This window comes from Akebia trifoliata, unplaced genomic scaffold (assembly GCF_017979445.1).
Source record: "Akebia trifoliata isolate Shusen 1 unplaced genomic scaffold, ASM1797944v1 Contig01106, whole genome shotgun sequence".
NCBI classification, from domain to species: Eukaryota; Viridiplantae; Streptophyta; class Magnoliopsida; order Ranunculales; family Lardizabalaceae; genus Akebia; species Akebia trifoliata.
Window position 1 is genome coordinate 1 of NW_028237499.1, and position 5,708 is coordinate 5,708.

At 32.1% G+C, this 5,708-nt stretch overlaps 1 long non-coding RNA gene across 1 annotated transcript; it reads right to left on the minus strand.

Annotated features, from left to right (window-relative positions):
* Positions 1-3,862: 3,862 nt before the first annotated feature.
* LOC147380686 (uncharacterized) lies at positions 3,863-5,414 on the minus strand. Its single transcript, XR_015175174.1, has 4 exons — positions 4,977-5,414; positions 4,755-4,796; positions 4,525-4,584; positions 3,863-4,143 (listed from the first exon to the last, which is right to left on the minus strand). It is a non-coding gene; the product is annotated as an uncharacterized LOC147380686 (long non-coding RNA).
* Between the last annotated feature and the right edge of the window lie 294 nt (positions 5,415-5,708).

Consider the following 5,708-nt stretch of genomic DNA (forward strand, 5'->3'; position numbering starts at 1 on the left):
CTATTGAGAAATATACCATTACCTAACAGAGAAAAGCTCGCAGATGAAGGGAGCCCCCAGCAACAATGTTTCCATTCATTTGGGTTGGGCCTTCCCTACAGGACTACTGTGATTAACTCATTTTTATTTATCAACGAGTTTGGTTGGTGAGAAGAACTTACTAATGTTCACAAGAAGAAGCTCATCGGCAACTCGGATTGAGCTTTCGAAATAGTTCTTAAACCCTAGAAACCATAGATTTTAGGATGAAACGAGGGTTTCTAGTATATCTAACTTCTTCAAACTTCCTTTTCGCTTCAACGGCTAAAAATCAAAATGATTTTGAAATCGAGATGAAGAATCGAAGAATGGAGTTGAAGAAGAGAGAAATTGAGATGAAAAACAAGGGTTTGAGAGAGAAAGATCAGAAGCGAGATTAGGGTTTGTAGTCGAAGATAGGAGCGATGAGGTTTAGTGAAAATTGATTTGTAGATGAAGCTTTGGAAAAATCGAATGAGAGACGTAAGACTTCATCTCAATTAGAATGGGATAAAAGCCGTCTCAAAAAATTGTTCGTGATATGTCATTTTCTTGCAGTGGATGAAAGAATTAAAGATACAAGAAATTGAAAGAGAAATAAGAAATTAGATGAAAACTGTAATTAAATTTAGAATTTCATTGAAAAACAATAAAGAAATTTTACAAATTTTGGAGTTTCATTGGTGGAGTTTCTACTTCATCTTCATCTTATTTTCCAAGATCCCTAATTTTCTTCTCTACTTTCTAAGTCTCCTTTTTTTCTCTTCCTCCCCCATGTTGTGGTGTGTAAGTGTGAGTAAGGGTGTCAATGGATAGTCGAAAATTCGAATCCGACTTGAATTTGAATTTGAATTTGAAAAATCAGATAATTTTATATATTCGAATTAATATCCAATTCAAAATAATATATGTTATACATTATTTTATTTGACTAATTTATTATATAAATAATATAATATATTTTATTTTATTTTATTTTATTTTATTTTTTATTATATGAATAATATATATACATATTTATATAATATATATTAAGTATTTTTTAATAATTAAAATTAGCTGGATAAAGAAAAAATAGGTTTTTTTTTATATACGAATTATTCGAATTCTAATCGGATATTATCCAATATCCATTAAGATAATAGATTCGAATTCGAATTCAAATATCAGATAAAATTTTTTGATTCAGATTCAGATATTGTTGTATCCGAACTAATAAACATCCGTTGACAGTCCTAAGTGTGAGAGAGAGAAATTACAGAATAAATTATGACTAAAGTTTCTCTTTTATCTATAAAATGATAATCTTGGAAAAAACTAGTAACTCCCTCATTTATAAGTAACAATTATTACAAAGTGTTCCTTCACTTATAATTATTACAGAGCACTCCCTCAATTATTTTAAAATAACTTTTCACTTACAATTATTCCAAAGTACTCTCCTTTTCACTTACACTTATAATTATTCCCAAAAATTGCCTTAAGTACAAGAAAATTAAAAAATCCCCCCCTTCATTTACAAATACCCCCAATGAATCTATTAATAAAAATGTAAACCAACCAATTACATACCAAATATGTGTGTCAATTTTATCCTATAACACTCAAATCTCCCCTAACTTCAAAATTTTCAAAAATCAATGTTCTACTTCATTTGTGACCATCTTTTGGTAACCATCACTTAATAGGTGAGACAAGGTGCCTAACTCCTTCTTTGTCCCTCAATCGAACCTTCTTACTTAGTTCTTAGGTATACCTAACCCCTTATGTAAGGATGTCAACGAATAGGTATCCGATCAGATAGTGTTATATCTGAATTCGAATCCGAAAAAAAAAATAATCTATCCGAATTCGAATTCAAATCTGATCGGATATCCCTAACAAACTGACGAATTCGAATCCGAAAAATATATCTGATATCCGATCTGATAAAAAATCCTACAAAATACCATCATCCTTAATCTGTCGGAGTTTGCATAGTCAAAACCCATAGATTTCCTCCAAAAAATCACTCCAACTGGTTCGGATCGAAGAGAGAGAGAGAATATGTACCTAGATGCTCGTCAGTCAGAGAAGACGTGTCAGAGTTCGCACAGTCGAAACTCGAAACCCATAGATTTCCTCCAAAAAATCACTCTGACTGGTTCGGATTGGAGAGAGAGAGAGAGATATAAAATATGTATCTGATGCTCGTCGGCCAGAGAAGACAGTGGTTACGAAGTTCGATCGAAACCCATCGTTACGTCGACTAGTTCTTCACGTTTTAGCTTTTAAGGTGGTTGAGAGAAGATAAAGTTTTAAAAATAAAATTTTGTTGTATAACACGAATACACAGCACCATATATATACATATATAAAAGTTTTGTTCTAAAACATATATATATTATATCGGAGCGGATATTATCAAATCGGATATCGCAATATCCGATTTCGTATCCGAAACTCATTCGAATTTTAAAATGATATCCAAATCCGATATCCGATTTTTTGAATTCAGATTTCGGCCATCCAGTGACACCCCTACCCTTATACATTGATTATAAGTCACTACAAGCAAAGAAAAAAACATGATTTTTTAAAATTCATTTTATGTTATTGTAGACACCCCATTTTTGCACTCGCCTGATTAATCGACTTGTCAACCCGATCACAATGATTCCCAATGATGGATGTGTATTCCATTGCTTTATTTTGTTACCAGATGTGTTTCAGAAATCCAAATGAGGTCTCTCGAACTGACAAAACCTTAGAAACCACGCTACGTTAGGAAAATACAACCCTAGAAACATAGAAATCATCATCTTGCAGACCCAAAAAGAAGTTTCACGATAAAAATCACTAAAAAATTACCAAATTACTAAGGGTCTGTTCTTTACAAAAGCTAGCTCCAACTTCAGAAGTTGGCTTCTAGAAGAAGCAGAAGCCAAGAGTCTGAAAAGCCATATTTAGCAGAAGCTTGTTCGTTACAGAAGCACTGAAGTTAGAAAAACTGTTCGTTTTACAGCTTTTTATTGCTGGATTCTGGTAAAATGACTAGAATACCTTAATGTTGATAATGCACCTAGAATACACAAAAAAATGACCAGAATACAATAAATAAATATATATATATAATAAATTTATATTAAAAAATTATCAAAATAATTATTTTCAATTTAAATAAATATATAAATGTTATAATTTTATCGAAATTTTGACAGCATCTCCTCTTAAAAATGGACATATAAAATTTTCCTGATAAATAAAATACCTGCATAATACACAATCTACTATCCACATAATGGACATTTTTAAACTAAGGTTGCATTCAAACCCATAGAACATATAAAGTGTGATAAAACTACAAATACCCAAAAGTGTGCATGCACTATGAGGTTACCATGGACTAATGAGATAGTACAGGAAATTTGCATATGATTATGAGTGAATAAGTGCACTATTAACAATACCTCTCAAGCAAGTCCATCGTAATGGATTCCTAAACACTACGTGAAAATTTTCAAAATTCGACAGTCTTGACCGTCAAATTGGGCCTTGTCGAAAAAATATTCGACGGTTAAAAATCATAGAATTTAGGGATATAGCAACGGTCGGTCGCAACAGCCGTCGGTATATGGACTAATAGCGACAGCCGCTATTGGCTGTCACTATAGGGTATTTTATTAAAAAATATATCTATATTAAACCTTTAGCTATGGTCGCTGACCGTCACTATAGGGTATTATTTTAAAAAATATATTAGGTCCTCAACTAGAACTCGCCCAATCTAGAAGTCCAAAAAGTAACACCTCTAATTTCAACCAACCACAAAACACATTCAAGCCTCAATCCTACATATGGCAGTTTTTGATTTATCTCTTCCCATTCAACCTAAATGGTAAGATACAAAAAAAAAATGTCAACATAATCAATTATAAAAGGATACTTTAAAATAAAATAAAAAAGCAAGTAATACACCCATCAACACTGTCTAGAAGTAATTACAGAAGCAACCATCCCACTTGGATCATATAGTTCATTGTACAAAGCTGTCGGTGCATTTCTTGAGATAATACACCCATCAACACTGTCCAGCCGCTGAAATAAACTCTTAATATGATCCACGAAGTCCAACCTCTCCAAAATCTGTAGTAGCAATACAAACAATGTTAGCTCTAACCAAGACTTAAGAGAAACCTTTTAACTTAGTAGTTTTAAAGCACTAGATTATAACTGCAACACTAAATGTGGTAGTCAAAAAGAAGAATAAAAAAACATTTCCTGTTATTATTAATGATCAATATTGAAACCCTATTACATAATAATAATTCTTGTGTTGTCTATAACTTGGAGTCATTCACCCAGACTGCTTGAACTAGTCAACAGGAAACAACCACCTCATAAATTCTATTGCTTAAATGTAATAGTAAATTTTGAATAAAAGATAGGTTAGTTTATCTTTCTAAGTAATTTGATGCATAAGAATGGGAAAAAAAAAATATTGTTTTAAGTTTCCCTACAACTGACCTTCTGAGTGGATCCAAAGTGCACTACCGCTTGGGATCCAACTGAAATTATTGCGATTGTCTGCAAAATGGCGCAAAATGATTAATAGACATGCCTTATCACTTGAACGTAGAAAAATACCAAATGAATAAGGTTAGAAGATTCGTTATCATAAGATAAGATTCGTTAACCTTAAGTAAGATTCGATATGTTTTAAATTATCCACAAATATCAAAGAAAAAAAAACTGACCTTTATTCCAGATGAAAACTGTCGATGAAACTCATAATTGTCCTGTAAGAAGACAGGAGATGCTCAAATAAGTATGCAAAAATAATATGTATAACAAAAGGATAAAGGCATTTGTCTGTAAAACTTGCAAAATATATTGTGTCATAATGGACAATCTCCCAAAGTTACATAAACAAGGAACTCATACAATAAATAAGCTTTGAATAAAACACTGAACATTACCTCGAAGACACATTGATTGTCAACAACACCGGTAGGACTCCACTCTGCAAGGTAAGAATCTGAGAATATTCATTGATGCTTCCCAATGAAAGCAACTTGTCCAATGATTCTAACGACAAAAAGTGAAGCAAAATTAGCCTAATCAAGTGCTACTTTGGTATATATCTAAAACAATCATGATTACAAATAAATGATTCAGTTTACCTATGTAAATATGAAATTTATGGTTTCATAAACGAAAAGGAAAATTTCCAAAACCAAAGCTAATAAGCCAAAATCACTAAAATATAAAATAAAATATGAAGTCAAGCATACCCTTCTCTGAGCATGTGGACATGCTGAAGCATCTTGTCAATAATCGTCTCGACTTGGCCATCATAGTAGGCATCTTCCAAAGTCAACAATCTGGTACACATAGCATCACCCGAGGCTAATAAGCCAAAGTTTCAACACTAATAACCTAACCCCATATATATATTTGGTGGGTAAGCTGGACTTGAACCCACATATATTCTTCACATCATTGGATCACAATCAACAATTACTTACATACAAATTTCAATTGGGTGAGTATTGTTTACATAAAAGAAAATGCAATTTAAACTTGGCTAAAATTGCTAAACTTACCCTGAAATCACAAAAATCAACAAAGAGAGAGAGAATATTAAAAGAAAGGTAGAATCAACACTGAAATTACACTATAGGAAGGCTTTTAGTTGTACCTCAGCTAAG